Genomic DNA, 21,484 nt, shown 5'->3' with positions numbered 1-21,484 from the left:
ACCCCAGTCCTTGCCCTCTGTGTGTGGTGGGAGGTCCCCAGACAAAGCACTGAGGATCTGGGTTCATTTACAGCCTTCTGGGTCACAAGGGCCTGTTCATCACTGGTGAACTTTATACCCCACATGATAATCATTTCAGGGACAGCACCTCCATCTCAGTGGTCTCATAGGCAGGTCCTGCTGTGATCCCCTTTATGCAAATGGGGATAGAGGCCAGAGAGGTGAGGCCACCTGCCCAAGTCACTCAGCTCATATCGCAGAGCTGGCAGAGTTGATGAGTACCTTGGACAGTTGCACCAAATGCCATGGATTGGGATGACTAGATCAAGATGTAATTTCACAGAAATAAAGGAAGGCCTTGTATTTTATTCCAAATATCAACTCTGAAAGGAACCGGATAATAAAGATAGTGTCAGCTCAGCAGCACTAGTGATTGAGAAAGTCACAGGGCTTTAGTTAGTCCAACTCCAGCTCTTCCCTGTCCCTGTCCCCTGAGCTGATGGAGCTGGCGTGTGCACCTCTGTGGCCTCAGTTTCCCCTTCTGCAAAGTGAGGCTTCCTGATTGGTGAGGGCCTTGCATCCTGATGCCCACCCCTGCAGTGGCCGTGGTGAGGGCTTCCATGAGAAAAGCTGACCCTGTGCAACTCCAGCAGTGCCCCCATCGGGGGAGGGTTAAGACCAGTGGGTGCCAGGCTGGGACCGGGGTCTCAGTGTCCTGCAGGTACTTCCAGGCAAGGAGTCCCCATCAGGGTCAGGCTTTGTGCCAGGGCCGAGGTCCTGGAGGAACCAGATTTACCCCAACTCAAGTCCACAAAAGGAGGGTGTCATGTGAGGTGACAGCCACGGGAAGTGTGATGCTTGCAGGACAGAGACTGGGACAGGGAAAGCCCAAGGGGTCTGCACAGAGGATGAGTGACAGGTGCAGAGTACATCTGGCAGGGGACTCCCAGGCATAGAGTCTCAAGAAGCTCCAGGTGGCCCACAGGGTTGGAGCAAATGAGTCCTGGGGTCAAAGTGGTCTAAGAGCAGGCTAGACAGGTACCAGGCCCAGACCCAGAGAACTCATCCCTGGGGGACAGACTCATCTGGGGAGTCCTGGAGGTCACTTGCAGGGAAACGATGAGACCAGACTTGGATGGGTGGGCAGGGGTGCGAATCCAGAACTAGGGACACCCCAGGGAGGGTGTTGTGGTGACCCAGGCAGTTTGACTGATATGAGGACAGATTCAGGAGAAAGAGGAACAGGAGAGGGAGGAGCAAGGACAACCCTGGGGTTTTTTGATAAACAGTGAAGAGAACACTGGGCATGTCAGTGCATCCCGTGTTTTTTTTTTTGTTTTTTTGTTTGTTTGTTTGTTTGTTTTTGTTTTTTGAGACGGAGTCTCGCTCTGTCGCCCAGGCTGGAGTGCAGTGGCGCGATCTCGGCTCACTGCAAGCTCCGCCTCCTGGGTTTACGCCATTCTCCTGCCTCAGCCTCCTGAGTAGCTGGGACTACAGGCGCCCGCCACCGCGCCCGGCTAATTTTTTGTATTTTTAGTAGAGACGGGGTTTCACCGTGGTCTCGATCTCCTGACCTTGTGATCCGCCCACCTCGGACTCCCAAAGTGCTGGGATTACAGGCGTGAGCCACCGCGCCCGGCCGCATCCCGTGTTTTAAACAAAAATGCCCAAGGGAAGTGGTGGTCTGCAAAGCATCCCAAGAAGGCAGCAAGGGCTTGGCTTGGTCTCCCCCAAGGCTATCCACTCATTGACTTGCTCATAAAGGCTTACTGGGGGCCAGGCTGGGGGACACAGGGAGGGGTGGACCAAACGGAGGGGGATTGTCCAGTCAGGAGGACAGATCATGGCCCATTTTTGGAGCAATAAAGGGGGAGGGGGTCCCCCTTCTGCAGTGGGGGGATGCCAATACTGGTCTCACTGATCAAGCAGCACTGGCTTGTGATGGGCACCCCCTCAAAGGCAGCAGTGCCAGTGGAGAGGAGACCAGGGGCTGTGGAGGGGGGCTCCTGGAGGACACGAAGGGAGAGGCTGACAGACCACATGGTCCTTGTGGCCTGCCTTTATCCTCAGATCCAGGAGGAGTCTTTGGAGGGATTTGGGGAGGAGACTGACCATCAGATTTGTGTGCTTCTGGTGAGAGGCTGGTGTAGATCAGATTAGAGGAGGGAGGCCCAGGGCGGAGAGGGGGGGTAGCCAGGTCCGGGGGAGGTGGGGAGCCTGGAGGAGGCACAGGTTTAAGCCACCAGGGGCCCAGATTGCTGTGAAATGGGCGGGTGAAGCTGAATTGGGGGCACCAGAGGCTGATGGGGAGTAGTGGGCATTCTCGGGGACTGCCCGAGGGAGACTGGATTTCAGAAACATGTATGAGAAATCATAAAAATGTACATTCCTTTTAATCAAGTCACTCCACTTCTAGAAATCTGTCTTGGGGAGATAAAACTTCAGCTAAAAATTCTTAATGTGTGGGAGGCTGAGGTAGGAGAATCGCTTGAACCTGGGAGGCGGAGGTTGCAGTGAGCCAAGGTTGTGCCACTGCACTCCAGCCTGAGCGACAGAGACTGTCTCCAAAAAAAAAAAAAAAAAAAAAAAAAAAAGGCCGGGCGCAGTGGCTCAAGCCTGTAATCCCAGCACTTTGGGAGGCCGAGACGGGTGGATCACGAGGTCAGGAGATCGAGACCATCCTGGCTAACACCGTGAAACCCCCTCTCTACTAAAAATACAAAAAAAAAAAAAAAAACAAAAAAAAAAACTAGCCGGGCGTGGTGGCGGGCGCCTGTAGTCCCAGCTACTCCGGAGGCTGAGGCAGGAGAATGGTATAAACCCGGGAGGCGGAGCTTGCAGTGAGCCGAGATCCGGCCACTATATTCCAGCCCGGGCTACAGAGCAAGACTCCGTCTCAAAAAAAAAAAAAAAAAAAAAAAAAGGAAATGTATTCATGGAGGAAAAAGTGGAAACAGCCTAAATGTTGAACATTAGGGGGAGGTAAAATAAACTATGTTACATCCACGGGAGGGGACATTAAACATTTAAGATAAATATGTTTTTGACAACTGTAATGACATAATAAACATTTTAAAACATTTAAACATTTGAAACATTTCTATTTTAATTTACAGTAAAGTTTACTCTTTTTGGTATAGCTAATAAAACCTAGTATAATTTTTAAAAAATCATTGACTCATGTAACTATCACAATTGAAATACAGAATTATTTCCTCCACCATCCCCATATTTCTCTAAGCACCCCTTTTTTAGAGAAACAGTCTCATTCTGTCACTCAGGCTGGTGTGCAGAGGTGCAATCTTGGCTCACTGCAACCTTCGCCTCCTGAGTTCAAGTGATTCTCTTGCTTCAGCCTCTTGAGTAGCTGGAATCACAGGTGTGTTACCACACCCGGGTAATTTTTGTATTTTTAGTAGAGATAGGGTTTCGCCATGTTGGCCAGGCTGGTCTCAAATTCCTCGCCCCAAGTGACCCACCTGCCTCAGCCTCCCACAGTGCTGGAATTACAGGGGTGAGCCACTGCTTTCAGCCCTTATGTTCCTCTTATAGTCACACCCTTTCTCTACCCCAATCATGGCAAGCACTGATCTCGTTCTATACTTTTACTTTTTTTTTTTTTTTTTTTTTTTTTTGAGACGGAGTCTCGCTCTGTCGCCCAGGCTGGAGTGCTGTGGCCCGATCTCAGCTCACTGCAAGCTCCGCCTCCCGGGTTCACGCCATTCTCCTGCCTCAGCCTCCCGAGTAGCTGGGACTACAGGCGCCCGCCACCTCGCCCGGCTAGTTTTTTGTATTTTTTAGTAGAGACGGGGTTTCACCGTGTTAGCCAGGATAGTCTCGATCTCCTGACCTCGTGATCCACCCGTCTCGGCCTCCCAAAGTGCTGGGATTACAGGCTTGAGCCACCGCGCCCGGCCTATACTTTTACTTTTTACAAAATATCATAGAAATGCAAATGTAAAGGATGTGACCTTTTTTTTTAATTAAACTTTTTATTTGGGGATAATTGTAGCTTCTCATGCGGTTGTGAGGAATAATACAGAGGGATCCTCGGTACTCCGGCCAGTTCCCTCAAGAGTAGCACCTTACAGCTACAGTAATGGATCACAGCCAGGATATTGACACTGATACAGCCAGAACGGAAAGTTCCCTCCCAAACAGCCCTCATGCTGCCCTTTCACAGAAACACCCATATCCCGCTGTCCCAAACCCCTCCTTAGCCCCTGGCAACCACTAATTTGGTGTCCCCTTGTATAATTTTGTCATTTCAAGAATGTTCTGCACATGGAATCATATAGTATGTGACTTCTGGGGACTGGCTTTCTCCCACTCAGCATAGTTTTCTGGGTTTTCCTCCAGGCGGCTCGTTTGCAATGTAGTTTGTTCCTTTTTAATGCTGAGTAGGAGTCTAAGTATGTAACATTCTGAGTCTGGCTTCCTGAGTTCAGTGTAACAATGTTGCAATTCATCCCAGTTGCCTTATGGATCAATAGTTTGTTCCCTATTATTGCTGAGCCTGATTCCATTTATGAAGGTCTCACAATGTGTTTAGCCATTCACCAGTTGAATGACAATTGGGTTGTTTCCACGTGTGTGTGTGTGTGTGTGTGTGTGTGTGGTGGGTCAAACCAGATGTTTCTGCTTCTTACCAATGGTGAATAAAACCAGTATAAATATTTGCATACAAATTTTTGTTTGAACGTAAGTTATCATTCAATTTAGATAAAACCCTATGAGTAGGGTTTGCATGATATGCATAAACACATGTTTATTAGAAATCGCCAAATGGTTTTCAGAGAGGAGGCTGCTGGGGGTGGGGACATAGGGGTACAGGAGGGTTTGGTTAATGAAGCCTCTGCCAGCCCAGTTGGAAAATAGGCCTGTGTCCCAGCACTGAGGTGCCCAAATCCCGTGCCCAGACCTGAGCTAGACAGGGTCTCAAGATCACAGTCAGTCAAGAGTCAGAAGCGGCATCTTCTGCTCCAGAAGCTTCTGTTCCTGTGGGCCCTGCCCCCTCCTCAGGGCTCCACAGGAGCTGTTCAATACGCTGGGTGCTGTGCAAACTGTAGGGCACAGCCAGACACTTGGAGCTCAGAGGGACCCAGGGTGGGCAGGATTGGCCGAAGCTGGAAGTGGGTCCCTGCAGGTCACACCCCACCTGCTGCCTCCAGACCTTGGACATTTCATGGGGGCTGGGCCAGTTACAGGGAGGGAAAGGGAAATGGGGACCCTTCCAATTGCTGCCCTGGGACCCTAAGATCTTGGGTAGTGACAAGGAACCTGGAAGCACAGCTGTCCCCAAGAGGCCTTCCTGAAGTCCATGGACAGGACTTCAGACTGGAGAGTTACTCATCTGTTTTTCCATCAGTGTGTCCATCCATGTATCTGTCCATGCACACACACCCCCATCCTTCCACAAGCCCCCTGAGGCCTCCTGGGGCCTGACCTATATAGACCCTCAGCTCCTGATGTCCCAGGCAAGGCAGGATTGGCCTCGCCCAGCCCCGGTGGGACCTGAAGTGTGCCTGCTCATGCACTGTGGGAGAAGGGGGCTGTGGCACTGGGGTCCCCTGGGAGTACTTGTCCCTGCCCAGCCCAGAGCTCAGGTTGCAGGTGAGACCCTCTGTAAAGAAGACAAGGGGCAGGGGATACTAGGGATTCCACATCAGCAAAGGTGGCCTGGTGGTAGTGGCAACCTCAAACAGGCCTGGGAGCTGGAACCAGGGCTGGAGGGCAGAGGGAGGAAGGGCATGCTGGAAGATGGGTGTGAGCAAAGGCACAGGAGTGACCTTAGTGGCCCTTCTGTCAACAGGGATATGGCAGTTACACATGGGCCCCCATGGAACCATCCTGAAGGATCATCTCAGAGACCCTAGAACCTGTCCACCATGCCACCTGCCCTGGCACCCTGCCTACCACCCAGAAATTCCTTCTATTCTGCCACATGGCTGGGCCCTGCACTGGACCAGGACTTCATGGGGGAAGGGGACAAGGGAGGGAGGGAATCTGGGCCCTGCATGGGACACAGGCAGTGACCACCTGGTAAAGAAGACTATGGTCTCGATTTCCTGACCTGGTGATCTGCCTGCCTCGGCCCCCCAAAGTGTTGGGATTACAGGAATCGACCACTGCATGTGACTTACAACTTTTTTCCATAGCGTGTATCCTAATTTATCTTTACAGCAATAGTGTATAAGATTTCCCCTTTATCCAAATCCACACCAGCATTCCTTTTAATTTTTAAGATAATTTCAGTAACATCTAGTAGGTGTGGGATGGTATCTGAATGTGGTTTTGGAGTACATTCTCTTCTGATGCGCAGTAATGGTGAGGACCTTTTCTCTTATGTGTTTGTGCATTTTATGTCATTTATGCAGTGATGTCTGTTGAGGTTTTTTGCCCAATTTTAGTTTGGATACGTATTTTTCATGCTTTTTTTTTTTCTTCGGTGTACATGTTTGTTAACAACCAGTTATCACTTCTATGATTCCCTCATATTTTCTCACAATCTTTTTCTTTTTTGAGACCAGTCACTCTCACCCAAGCTGGATCACAGTGGCACATCACAGGACCATGTAGATTGGAATATTGGCTACCTACAGCTTTGCAACGCAATCTGACATCAGGAATTGTGAGTCTTCCAACTTCGTTTGTATTTCTCAGGATTCCTTAGATGTTCAGGCCTGTTTGTGGTTCCATGTTAATATTAGCATTGTGTATTTACATTTTTTTTTTGGACGGAGTGTTGCTCTGTCGCCAGGCTGGAGTGCAGTGGTGCCATCTTGGCTCACTGCAACCTCCACCTCCCGGGTTTAAGTGATTCCCCTGCCTCAGCCTTCCTAGTAGCTGGGACTACAGGTGCACGCCACCATGCCCAGCTAATTTTGTTTTTTGTATTTTAGTAGAGATGAGGTTTCATCATGTTGGCTAGGATGGTCTTGATCTGGCCTGGTGATCCACCTAACTCGACCTCCCAAAGTGGTGGGATTACAGACGTGAGCCACTGTGCCCACCCACTTTTTTTTTTTTTTGGAGATGGAATCTCACTCTGTCGCCAGGTTAGAGTGCAGTGGTGTGATCTCAGCTCACTGCAACCTCCACCTCCCGGGTTCAAGTGATTCTCCTGTCTCAGCCCCCCAAGTAGCTCAGGCTACAGGCATGTGCCACCACGCCCAGCTAATTTTTGTATTTTTAGTAGAGATGGAGTTTCACCATGTTTGCTAGGATGGTCTCGTTCTCCTGACCTCATGATCCACCTGCCTCAGCCTCTCAAGATGCTACGATTACAGGCGTGAACCACCGCACCTGGCCTATAGTTCTTCAATGTTTTGTCTATAATAAGGCATGTAAGCAGAGGGTATACTGGGACTTTTTTAATTCTCTGGGACTTTTTTGTTTTTGTTTCTGTTTTTGAGACAGAGTTCTGCTCTGTTGCCCAGGCTGGAGTGCTGTGGCATAATCTTGGTTTACTACAACCTTTGTCTCCCAGGTTCAAGTAATTTTTGTGCCTCAGCCACCCTAGTAGCTAGAATTACAAGTGTGCCACCATGCCCAGCTAATTTTTGTATTTTTTAGTACAGGCGGGGTTTTGCTACATTGGCCAGGCTGGTCTCGAACTTCTGACCTCAGACAATCGCCCACCTCAGCCTCCCAAGGTGCTGGGATTACACACATGAGCTACCTTACCCAGCCTCATCAGGGACATTTTGATACATGTGTATTTTGGGTGATTATTAAATCAGGGTACTTAATATGACTATTCCTTCATACAGGTATTATTTCTCTGTGGTGAGAACACTCAAAATTGTTCCCTTCTAGCTTTTTTTGAAAAATACAATACAATATTGTAACCAGAGTCACCCAGCTGTGGAACAGGACACTAGAATGTATTCCTCCCAACTAACTGTAACTTTGTTTCCATCCCCAATCCCTCCTATCCTCCCCTCCTTCCCCAGCCTCAGGAAACCACTCCTGTTCTTTCTGCTTCTTGAAGGTTAAGTTTTTGGATTCAATGTGAGTGAGGTCATGCAGTGTTTGTCTTTTTTGCTTGGCTTATTTAACAGAATGTTTTCTAGGTTCATTGGTGTTGCCCTAAATGAAAATTGCATTATTTTTTATGGCCGAAGAGTATATCATTGTATATATTTACTTCATTTTCTTTGTCCCTTCATTTGCGGGTGAACAGGTAGGCGGATTCCATCATCCTAGCTGTTGTGAATAGTGATGCAATAGACATGGAAAGGCAGATGTCTCTTCAAAATCCTGACTTCCTTTGACTGTGTAGCTAGTAGTGGGATGAATAGATCATATGGTTATGTACTTTCAGTTTTTTCAGGAATCTGCAACTGCTTTCTGTAATGTATATAGTCATTGACCCTCCCATGAACACTTCTTTTTTCCTGGAAACTCACACCAGCATTTGTGTTTGTATTTTTGTCATATTCATTTAAATAAGTGAGATGCTTTCTGCATATGGTTTTGATTTCCATTTTGTGCAGGATTAGTAAAGTAAACCACATTTTTGTAAAGATAGAGTCAGTCTTATGTCTTCTTTGCCGAAAAGTCTATTCAGGCTCTTTGCCCAATTTTGGTTCAGTTACTCATTTCTCTTTTGCTTAGTTTTTTTGCTAGTTACTAAGGTTAGTAGCTTGTGCCTTTTGGAAAACAATGCCTTATCAGCTGTTTGTTTCCCCAAACTTTTTTTCTCACCTTTAGGATGCTGTTCTTTTTTGTATTTTTCTCTGCCCCCTTCCCCCAAACCAGACTCTGATGGAGTCTTTGTCACCCAGGCTGGAGTGCAGTGGTGCAATCTCGGCTCACTGCAACCTCCGCCTCCCAGGTTCAAGCAATTCTCCTGCCTCAGCCTCCTGAGTACCTGGGATTACAGGTGCTTACAACCATGCCTGGCTAATTTTTGTATTTTTACTAGAGACAGCGTTTCACCATGTTGGCTAGGCTGGTCTCAAACTCCTGACCTCGTGAGCGACCATGCCCGGTCTAGGATGCCTTCTCTTTGGGTTCATTTGTTCTCTCCTGTGCAGAGGCTCTGATGTTGTACTTAGTCTCTCAGGTTTATATTTGCATTTGTTGGCAGTGATGTCAGTGTCCCATCCAAAAGAGAGATTGTTAAGCCATTTTATTGTCTGTGTGTATTTTCCACCTAATTTTTCCTTTTCTTTTTTTTTTTTTTTTTTTTTTTTTTTGAGACGGAGTCTCGCTCTGTCGCCCAGGCTGGAGTGCTGTGGCCCCATCTCAGCTCACTGCAAGCTCCGCCTCCCGGGTTCCCGCCATTCTCCTGCCTCAGCCTCCTGAGTAGCTGGGACTACAGGCGCCCGCCACCTCGCCTGGCTAGTTTTTTGTATTTTTTAGTAGAGACGGGCTTTCACCTGGTTAGCCAGGATGGTCTCGATCTCCTGACCTCGTGATCCGCCTGTCTCGGCCTCCCAAAGTGCTGGGATTACAGGCTTGAGCCACCGCGCCCGGCCTCTTTTTCTTTTTTCTTTTTGCAACCTGTGTGCACAGGGTCAAGTTTTCCCTAAATATATGTTTATCCCATATTTTCTCCTTGGAGTGTTTTGCTCTCCGGACTGAATTTAACTCTTTGATTTGTTTTTCATAGATTTTTGTGTATTGGGCAACATAGAGGTGCTAGTTCAATCTTGTGCACATGAGTACCCAGTTTTCTCAACTGTTGTGTCTTTGGTGTGCTTTTGAAAAATGTCTGCGCTAATTTTGGATTGATTACTTGGCTCCCTCATTTTGTCCATTTGGTTGTCTTTCTATGTTTATGCCAGTCAGTGATTGCCTGGATGACTGTAGGTTTTGTTTTGTCTATCATCCATGTATCTATCTATCTATCTATCTATCTACCTATCTATCTATCTATCTATCTATCTATCTATCTATCTATCTATCTATCTATAATGCATACATCCTAATCCTTTTTTTTTTTTTTTTTTTTTTTTTTTTTGAGGCTGGTTATTGCTCTGTCACCCAGGCTGGAGTGCAGTGCTGCAGTCTTGGCTCATTGCAGCCTTGACTTCCTGGGCTCAAGTGATCCTCTCTCCTCAGCCTCCCAAGTAGCTGGGACTACAGGTGCGCACCACCATGCCCCACTAATTTTTTTATACTTTTTGTAGAGGTAGGGTTTTGCCATGTTGTCCAGACTTCTCTTCAACTCCCAGGCTCAAGTGATCTGCCTGCCTCAGCCTCCCAAGGTGTGTGAGTACTTGTGGGAGCCACTGTGCCCAGGGAAACCCTGTTTTTTTTTTTTTTAAATAGACTTTTATTTTTATTTATTTATTTTTTTTTGAGACGGAGTCTTGCTCTGTCGCCCAGGCTGGAGTGCAGTGGCCGGATCTCGGCTCACTGCAAGCTCCGCCTCCCGGGTTTACACCATTCTCCTGCCTCAGCCTCCCGAGTAGCTGGGACTACAGGCGCCCGCCACCTCGCCCGGCTAGTTTTTTGTATTTTTTTAGTAGAGACGGGGTTTCACCGTGTTAGCCAGGATGGTCTCGATCTCCTGACCTCGTGATCCGCCCGTCTCAGCCTCCCAAAGTGCTGGGATTACAGGCTTGAGCCACCGCGCCCGGCCTAGACTTTTATTTTGATTAAAATGCAGGTTCGTTACACGTGAACATTTGATGACACTGAGGCTTTGTGGCCACTGACCCCATCACCCAGGTAGAGAGCAAAGTGCCAATCAGGTGATTCTTCTGCCCACACCCGCTTTCTGCCTCCTTTTTTCATCTGATAGTCCCCAGTGTCTATTGTTTGCATCTTTATGTTCGAATGTATTCACTGTTTAGCTCCCACTCATAAGTGAGAACATGGAGTGTTTGGTTTTCCGTTCTTGCCTTGGTTTGCTAAATGTAATAAGCCCCAGGTCTATCCACGCTGCTTAGGACATGATTGTGTGTTCTTCTTATGGCTGTGTAGTATTTTGTGGTGTGTATGCACCACATTAAAAAAAAAAAGTCAATCCACTGTTGCTGGTCACCTAGGATGCTTTCACATCTTTGTTCTTGTGAACAGCATGACCATGAATGCAGGAGAGCTTGTGTCTTTTTGAAGAAGGATTTATTGTCTTTTGGGTAGATACCAAGTGTAGTGGAATTGCTGGGTCTGATGGTAGTTCTAAGTTCTTTGAGAATCTCTAAACTGCTTTCCACGGTGTGAACTGGTTTTCACGTTGACCAAGAGTGTAGCAGCGTTCCCTTTCCTTTGCCACCTCCCAGCATGTTGTTTTGACTTTGGAAAAATGTCCATTGTGACCATTGTGAGATGATATCTCATTGTGTTTGGGAGTTCCATTGCACTGATGATTAGTGACGTTGTGCATTTTTTCATATGGGTTGTTCACTTGAACGTCATCTTTTTATTTTATTTTATTTTTTGAGACAGTGTCTCACTCCATTGCCCAGACTGGAGTGCAGTGGTGCAATTTTGGCTCACTGCAACGTCTGCCTCCTGGGTTCAAGCGATACTCCTGCCTCAGCCTCCTGAGTACCTGGGATTACAGGTGAGCACCACCATGCCCAGTTAATTTTTGTATTTTTAGTAGAGATGAGGTTTCACCATGTTGGCCAGGCTGATCTCAAACTCCTGGCCTCAAGCTGTGTGCCTGCCTCAGCCTCTGAAAGTGCTGGGATTGCAGGCATGAGCCACCATGCTCAGCCTGTTCCCTTAAATTTCTTTACAAAAATTTACACTATGGTAAAGATGTACCACCAGAGGGTAGAATGAGACACTTTGGTCTGTGCATATATTGTGTAGTGATGAAATCAGGGTATTTGACATCTCTCTTTCCTCATAAAATTATTATTCCTTTGAGGTGAGGACATTCAAAATCCTCTTTTCTAACTTTCTTGAAAAGTACACTCTGATAATGTTAGACCTAGTCACCCTGCTGCTGTGGAATAGAACTACAGGTTTCATTCCTCTCATGGAATATGTAAGTTTATACCTGTTTCCAATCTCTGACCGTGCCCCAGCTTTGAACCCCAACCTGTGGTAAGAACAGTTATGCTTACTAGTTCTATGAAATAAGATTTTTAGATTCCGCCTGAGTGAGACAACGCAATGTTTGTCTTTCTCTCCATAGTTAATTTTTTTTCTTTTTTCCTTTATTTATTTATTTATTTTTTGGAGACAGTGTCTGGCTCTGGTTGCTCAAGCTGGAGTGTAGGGGTGCAATCTCAGCTCACTGCCACCTCAGCCTCCCGAGTAGCTGGGACTTTTGAGAAATGTCTCTTCAGGTTCATTGCCCAACTCTGGCTGGGTGACTTGGTTTTGCATGTTTTGCTTCTTAGTAGCATTAGTTTCACGTGCATACCATGTAACAACCTCTTTCAGATAAATGATTCCTCATCATGCCCTCTCTATATGAAGGATGCCTTCTCATTGTTAATTACTTCATTGCTCCCTTTACCATGCTGTAGTTCTTGAGGTTTTTTTTTGTTTTGTTTTGTATTTTTCACTTGTTGAGTTTTCCTTTTGTTAGCAGCAATTTTGGGTCAGGCCAGAAAGAAAAATCACAATTTTGATGCATTTCATTGATTTTGAGTATATTTTCCATATATTTCCTAACTGTTTTTTCTTTTTGCAACCTAGGAGCATAGATTAAGTTGCCCTGATCTTCCACTCACTCTGTGTTTTCCTGTAGAAGTTTTATGCTTTTGGGTCTTGTGTTTAGGTTTTCATTTATTTCGAGTTGGTATTTGTGTATTGTGTAACATAAGGGTCCTATTTCATTCTTTTTCATGTGGATATCCTGTATTTTCAGATTCATTAATTGAACAGACATCCCACTCCTCATTGCGTCATCCAGACATTCTCTTGAAAACAGTGTGTTGACTCCATACAGATGTACATTTAGGTTCTGTTATGTCTGCATGGTTTCACTGTTAGGCCACTGCCATAGTCTTTGGATGAGTAGATCTTTTCCATGTAATTTGAAATTGAACAGTGTGAGGCCTCCAAACAAGGTTATATTTCCTAGGATTGCTTTGCATGTTCAGAGTCTATGGTAGTTCCATGTGAATTTTTAGCTGTGTATAGTTACATTTCATGATAAGTTTGGTTCATACTGCATGTCCAGAATTAGGGGTGCAATGGGGATATTGCAGTACTTGTGTACCTTGCATAAGGATTAAGGATAAACTCAAGGAGGTTTCCATGTTTTGTGTGTGGGTTTCCAATTTTCTCAAGGTCATTTACAGAACAGACTAGCCGTTTCCCATTTTGTTTGGGTTTTTTGTTCGTTCGTTCGTTTGTTTGTTTGTTTGTTTTGATACAGAGTTTTGCTTTTTTGCCCAGGCTAGAGTGAAGTGGTGTGATCTTGGTTCACCGCAACCTCCACCTCCCAGATCCAAGCAATTCTCCTGCCTCAGCCCCCAAGTAGCTGGGATTACAGGCACACGCCACCACACTGGCTAATTTTTCTATTTTTATTATAAGAGACCATATTTCACCATGTTAGCCAGCCTGATCCCAAATTTCTGACATCTAGTGGTCTGCCTGCCATCGCCTCCCAAAATGTTGGGATTACAGGCATGAGCCACTGTGCCTGACCTTTTGAGAAATCTGTTGACTGTAAGTACATTCAGATTTGTCTGTTGGCTGCCTGATACTCTCCAATGATAAATGTTTCTATTTTTATGCCAGTTCCTTGCTGCCTTAGTAAGTATAGCTTTTTGACGTAATTTAACATCAGCGAGCATGAGACATTCAAGTGATTTTCTCTTTCTGGGAAGTGCTTTGGATTTTCAGGGTCTTCCATGGTTCTCTGTGAATTTTGCCATTGTTCATTTACAGTTTTAAAATTGAGTTTGTCATACATGTCCAAAATTAGGGGGTACAGTGGGATTTTGTTTACTTGCGTACTTTGAGGAATGATGAAGTCAGGGTGTTTTGCATATCTATTCCCATGTCCAGTTTTTATTTGTCTGTGATGTGAACCTTCAGTGTTCCTCTCCTTTCTAGCTCTGTTGAAAGAGATCCTACCATATTGTTACTTGTAGTCACCCTCCTGTGGAGTAGATCACCAGCATTAATTCCTCCCCTGGAAGTGCAACTTGGTACCTATTACCAATGCCAGCCCATGCCCTCCCCTCTCCCCAGCATGTGATAACCACTATTGTACTTTCACTTTCAATTAGATAAGTTTTTTTTAGTCTCCTCATGGGTCAGATGATGCCGTGTTTTTGTTTCCCTGCCTGGCTGATTCCACTGAATATAATATCCTCCAGGTTTATCCGTGTTGCCACAAAGGACATTATGTCATCAATCTTTGTTGATGGGGCGTATTTCGTTGTGTCCGTATACTGAAGTTCCTTCATTCCTTCATCAGTTGATGGACAGGTAGGTTGATTGCATACCTTGGCTATTGTGTATAGTGCTTCGGTCAACCTGGGAAGGCAGCTGTGGCTTCCATGCAGTGATTTCACTGTCCCTAAGTATATACCCACTGCTGGAATTGCCAGATGAAATGGTAGTTTCCTTTTTGATTGTTTGGGAAGCTCCAAGAGGTTTTCATAGTGTCTGTAGTAACAGTGATTTCTCCCAACTGTGTATGAGAGTATCTGTTTATACAACTTCCTCTGGGGAATTGGTTTGAAATAATTGGTTTCTTTGATTTGTTCAAATTAGGGTGAGTGTGTATCTGAGCGTGGTTTTCATTTACAGTTTAGAGATGACTAGTAATGTTGAGAACCGCCCTTTTCACATGTTAGTGAATTGTGCACTTTTTAGTAATGTCTGTTCATGTTTGTTGCCCAATTTTGGCTGGGTTACTTGGTTTTGTGTGTTTTGCTCCTCAGTGGTGTGGTAGTTTCAGACACATGATTCCTTATGATGTCCTTTCTGTCTGAAGAATGACTTCTGAGTGTTGGTTGGTGCATTGTTTCCTTTAATGTGCCTCCAGTAATTCCTATTGGAAGTTCTGCTTATAGGAGACAATGTTTTTTGGATTCCATATGTCTGATGTCATGCAGCGTGGGTCTCTCCTTAGCAGACTCGTTTCATTTCACTAATTGTCTTCCAGGTTTCTCCAAGTGGTTGCAGATGACATGATTTCCTGAAGTGTTACAGCTGAAGTGTGTTTCCTTGTGTATATATACTGTGGTTCCTTTATCCCTTCATCTGTGGATAGACAGGTAGGTTGATTCCACATCTTGGCTATTGTGACTAGGGCTTCAGGACACATGAAAAGGCAGATAACAAAGGAATTTCATTTTCTCTAAACATGTACCCAGTGGTGGGATTGTTAGCTGGAGTGGCAGTGGTACTTTTACCTTTAGTTTTGTTCTTTTGTTTTTTGAGATGGAGTCTTGCTATTATCGCTCAGGCTGGAGTGCAGTGGCGTGATTTTGGCTCAATGCAACCTCCACCTCCTGCGTTCAAGCGATTCTGCTGCCTCAGCCTCCCAAGTGGCTGGGAATATAGGCACCCGCCACCACGCCTCACTAATTTTTGTATTTTTAGTAGAGATGGGATTTCACCATGTTGGTGAGGCTGGTCTCAAACTCCTGACCTCAGGTGATCCATCTGTCTTGGCCTCCCAAAGTGCTGAGATTACAGGTGTGAGCCACTGCACCCAGCCTACATTTTACTTTTTTAAGGAACTTCCAAAAGTTTTTTGTAGTGTGTATAGTAATTTTCATTCCACAAAGAATGTAGGAGATTTTCTTTTTCTGCAAGTCTGCACTGACCATTGCCTTCAACAATTTTGACTTTTGTCTGTTGTAATACTCATTCTAGGTGGAATTAGATGGTAACTGAGTATGGTTTTGATTCACATTTTTGTGATGATTAGTGATATTGAGAAACTAACCTGTGAGTCAGTTTCCTGCCTTCTTTTCACTCAGGTCTATTTAGATCCTCTTAAGTTGGATATTTGTTGTTGTTGTTGTTGCTTTTCGCTTAGTCATATCAATTTATTGCACATGTTAGATAACAACCTCTTTCAGGGGTAGGATTTTTTATAGTTTCTCCCAGTCTTTAGGATTCCTTTTTTTTGTTTGTTTGTTTTCTATTCCCTGTAGAAGTTGTAAAGTGTCCCTAGTCTCATATGGTTATAGTTGCGTATGTTAGCAGTGATTTTTGTGTTCAACACCCCACTTCCACCAAGCACAAAAACATGCGTGTGTGTGCGTGTAGTCTCCCTACTTTTTTTTTTTTTTTTAGTGTTATGATGCTTTTTTACCTTTTGCAGCCTGTTTGCATAGATACAGGGTTTCCTAAAATATACACCCACTCTATATTTTCTTATAGGACCTTTACAATTTCAAGATTGAGTTTAGGTCTTTAATTCATTTTGTGTTGATTTTGTGTATCATGCATTGTAAGGGCCCTATTTCAGTGTTTTTCCTGTGGAGATTCAGTTTTCTCAAAATCAGTAATTGAACCAGACTCTCCCTTTCCCATTGTATCTTTTTGGGGTTTTGAAAACTGTGTTCCCTACATATCATGTTGGATAGAGTATTTGGCTGCCTCTTTCTGTCACTTATGTCCTCATTCTGTGTTTGTGACAGTCATGGATTGTTTGGATAACTACAGATTGTTTTTTCATTTATTATTTTCTTTGGTTCTAACCTTGGATTGTTTTAATGCATTCTACTCTTATTATTATAGTTTAAAAGGTACATATACAAGTTAGTTGCATCTGTTGATTGCATCACGCTGAGGCTTGGAGTCCCAACAACCCCATGACCAAGACAGTGACCAAGACCCACCCTGTGGGTCTTCAGTACATGCTCCGTCTCCCCTGTTTTTTTATTGGTCTGGTGGTCATTCCAGGTGTCTGTTGTTCTCTTCTTTATGCTTGAATGCATTCAAAGTTTAGCTCCCGCTTATAAGTGAGAACATGTGGCGTTTGTTTTCTATTTGGGCCTTAGTTCATTTACGACAGTGGCCTGCAGTTTCCATCTTCTGGGCTCAGGTGATCCTCCCACCTCAGCCTCAGGATTAGATAGGACTACAGGTGCCCGCCACCACATCCAGCTAATTTTTGTATTATCATAAACATGGGATTTCACCATTCTGCCCAGGCTGGTCTTGAATTCTGGACTGAAGCGATCCTACTGCCTCGGGTTCCCAAAGTTTTAGAATTACAGGTGTGACTCACTGTGCCAGCCTCTCATCCACTGTTGATGGCTAGGTTGATTCCATGTCTTTGACATTGTGAATAACACTGCCATGAACATACGAGTGTCTGTGTCTTTTGGATAGAAGGATTGATTTTCCTTTGGGTAGATGCACAGGAGTGGGCTTACTGGGTGAGATGGTAGTTCTGTTTTCAGCTCTTTGAGAAATCCCCGATCTGCTTTCAACTGTGTCTGTACTAGTTTTCAACCCCCCCACCTGAAAGCGTACCAGTGTTTCCTTCTTTGCCTGCGTGGTCCTCACCATGGATGGGATGGCATGTTGTCATGCTTTTGATTGGCAGCTCTCTGTTAATGAGTGAGCTTGAGCATCTTTTCCTATTTGTTAGTGGCTTGTACATCGACTTTAGAGAAGTGCATGTTCACATCCCTGGACTGTTTATTAACAGGATATTCTTTTTCTGTTTATTCCCCTGGTTGACTTGTTGAAGGGCCTTGTGGATTCTGCATATTAGACGTTGGTCAGATGCACAGTTTGGGAACATATTCTCCCATTCTGTACGCTGTCTGTTAACTCTGTTGTAGTCTCTCTTGCTGTGCAGCAGCTCTTTCAGGTGTTAAGTCTGATTTGTCAACTTTTGTTTTTGTTGCTGTTGCTCTTCAGGACTTAGCCATCTAAATGCTTTGCCAAAGCCTATGTGGAGAAGGATATTTCACAAGTGTTCTCATAAGATTTTAATAGTTTGAGTTTTTCCATTGAAATCTTTCATTCATGTTGAGTTCCTCTTTGTGTCTGGTGCGAGGTAGGGACCTAGTGTTTTTCTTCTGCACATGGCTAGCTGCTTATTTCAGCACCATTGATTGAATAGGGTGTCCTTCTCCCTTTGCTTACTTTTGTGGATTCTATGATAGATCAGATAGTTTTCAGTGTGTGGTTTTACTTCTTGGTCCTCTCTTGTGTTCCACTGCTCTGTGTGGAAGTGGGTCCCTGACTTTTCCATGAAAATTGAAATCAGGAAGTGTGATGTGTCCGATGTAGTCTGGATGTCTCAGGATTGCGGAGGATGAAACTCAGGGCGCTTCATTGTCCCACATGAATATTAGCAGTGCATATTTCTATTTCTTTCAACAAATGCGTTGCATAGTAAAGGAACAATACAACGAGAGGGTAGAGTGGGGCGTTATGGTCCATGCATACATTGTGGAATGATGAAATCAGGGTACTTAGAGTTCCTGCTACATTTTCCCATTGTTTATTCCTTTATGGTGAGAACCTTCAATATTCTCCTGTCAAGCTGCTTTGAAAGTGATGTGCCGATACTGTTAACCCTGGTCACCCTGCAGTGGAATAAAACAACAGAATTTTCTTCCTCTCACTTATGTGTAACTTTGTACCCATTTATGATCCCTGCCCATTACCCCTCTATTCCCCCAGTCTCTGGAAACCAATATTGTGCTTGAAAGGTCTTTGAGATAGAGTTTCTCAGATTCTGCATGTGTGAGATGACTCAAGGTTTGTTTCTCTCCCCCTCACTCATTTAATTTACCATCATGCCCTCCAGGTGCAACCGTGTGGTTCCCCACAATGTGATGTCATTGTGGTTTTCTGTCTGAAGAGTATCCCGGTGTGTACATGTGGAGCAACTTCTTTCTCCCTTCGTCTGTGGATAAGCAGGTAGGTTGATGCTTACACTGGCTCTTGGGAACAGTGCTGGAATCCACATGGGTGGGTAGATCTATCTTTGGTGTCCTGATTTCAATGACTTTGAGTGTATTCCTAGTAGTAGAATTGCTGGTTGAAGTGGTAGTTGGAGTCTTTTAAGGTTTAGAGGAACCTCCAAGTGGTTTCTGTAGTGTGTTGCTAGTTTACCTTCTCACGAACTGTGGAGAAGAGTGTCTCTCTTTGTCTCTGGAAACACGCCAGCATTTCCCTTTCTTTCAATGTTTTTTTTCTTTTTTTGTAACACTCATTCCAATTAGAATGAGATGGTGTCTAAGTGTGGTTTTAATTTACATTTTGCTTGTGGTTAGTGATGTTTGCCAGGTTATTGTGAACTTGTTTCAATTTGTTGTGTAAGACTGGGCAAAGGACCTGAAGACCTGAGATGGATGCACAGGTTAAAGATTCTGAATCAACATTACTGATCCTCACGAGAAGTCAATCAAAACCACACTGAGATAGCATCTGTCTCTGGTGAGAATGAATGTTACCAAAATGGGACAGCAGTTTCATTGTCGTATAGTCTGTGTGTATATCCAGCAAGTGCAAGGCACAGTTTGATTTGTGTAAACGTAGCATCATCATGAAGTCGCAGTGTCTGGCATCTCTGTGAGCTCCAGACTTATGATTTCTCTGTGGAGAGAATATTCACAACTGACCTTTGTAGCTGTTTTGAAAATTGTGGTTTTCTGTTCTTGCCTTTTGGCATAATGGCCTATGGCTCTGTCCAGGTTTCTGGTAAGGGCATGGATTTGTTTTTTATGGCTCTGTAGTGTTCCGTGCCATGTCTTTACCATTGTGAGTAGTACTTCCGTGAACATACGAGTGCATGTGTGTTTTCGATGGAAGGATTTTCCTTTGGGTAGATCCTTAGGAGTGGGGTTGCAGCGCTGGGTGGTAGTTCTCTTTTAGGTTCTTTCAGAAATGTCCACACTGCTCTCCAGGGTGTCTGAACTAGTTTGCATTTCCCCCTACAGTGGACCTGCATCTTTTTGCTAGTCTGCTCCACCAGCCTCTGTTGTTGTGGACTGTGTGTCATAATTGCCATTCTGACTATTGTGCGACGTGGTATCGCAGTATGTTTTTGATGTGCATTTCTCTGATGATCAGTGAGATTGAGCATCTTTTCATTCTCATTGGTTACTGGTACACCTCCTTTTAAGTGTGTGTTCATGTCCCTTGCCCATTTATAATTTCGGTTTTTTTTTTCTGATTTTATTTGTTGAAGGTCTTTACGATAAATCCTGGATATTAGATGTTTTTCACATGCGTAGTTGTGGAATATTTTCCCTCATTCTATAGGCTGTGTGTTGACTCTGTTGGTTGTTTCTTGTTCTGTGCAGCTGCTTTTTTGTGTATTAGGTCCCGTTTATCAGTAATTGCTTTTGGGGAGTTGACATTTCAATGCTTTGCCAAAGCCTCTGTTGAGAATGGTATTTGCTAGATTCTCATGCAGGATTTTCTCATAGTTTCAGGGCTTGAATTTTTATGTATTTATCTATTTAGAGACTGAGTCTCGCTCTGTTGTACAGGCTGGAATGCAATGAAGCCATCTCGGCTCACTGTACCCTCCACCTTCCGGGTTGAAGTGATTCTCCTGCCTCAGTCTCCCGAGTAGCTGGGAATACAGGCATGTGCCACCATGCACGGCTAAGTTTTGTTTTTTAGTAGAGACAGGGTTTCACCATGTCAGCCAGGGTGGTCTCGAACTCTCTGACGTCTAGTCATCTGCCCACCTCGGCCTCCCAGAGTGCTTGGATTCCAGGCATGAGCCACCGCTCCCGGCCTGGGGTTTGGCATTTCAATCTTTGATTCATTTTGAGTTGCTTTCTGTACATGGTGAGACACAGGGGCCTAGTGTTATTTCTTCTGCATCTAGCTAGCCACTTATCCCAGCACCACTTACTGATAGGCAGTCCTTTCTCCATTGCTTATTTTTGTTGATTTTTTTTTCAAATATCAGATGGTTTCAGGTGTGCAGGTTTATATCTGGGTCTTCTAATCTGTTCCACTGCTCTGCGGAACCGGGTCCCCAGCTTTTCTGTAAAAATGGCAAGGCATTACATTGTCTATGGTTGTTTTCTTAGAGTGTTTGCTTTGTTTTACTGTTTTTTAAATACCTTTAGCAACCTACTTGCATGGATTTGTTTTCTAAAATACGTGCACACCGTATGTTTTCTTGTAGGGGTTTTGTGGTTTCAGAATTCAGTTTTAGGTCTTTAATGTATTTTGCACTGATTTTTGTTTTGCATGACATAAGGGTCCTATTGCAGTGTTTTGTATGTGAATATTCAGTTTGCTGAAAATCATCTACTGAACAGGCGGTCTTTTGCCCATTGTGCCTTTTTGGTGTTCTTTTGAAAAATGTGTACATTTCACTATGTGTACATTGGGGTTGAGTATTTGGTTTACTCATTCTGACCACTTCCTTAGTTTATGCCAATAAAAGCTTGTTTGGATAATTATAAGTTTGTGTTTTTCATTCATTGTTTTAGCTTCTAAGTTTGTATTTTTTAACATAATTTCTACGTTTATTATAGACTAATATAGTTTATTATAGACTAAAAGGTACAAAGGCAGATTAGTTGCTGCCTTTGGTATATTGCCTGATACTAAGACTTGGGGTCCCAGAGAGCTTATCATGCAGGGAGTGTGGACCCAC

Source organism: Macaca nemestrina, chromosome 15, assembly GCF_043159975.1.
Source record: "Macaca nemestrina isolate mMacNem1 chromosome 15, mMacNem.hap1, whole genome shotgun sequence".
In the NCBI taxonomy this organism is placed as follows: Eukaryota; Metazoa; Chordata; class Mammalia; order Primates; family Cercopithecidae; genus Macaca; species Macaca nemestrina.
Note: the sequence above shows the minus strand (reverse complement) of the source record.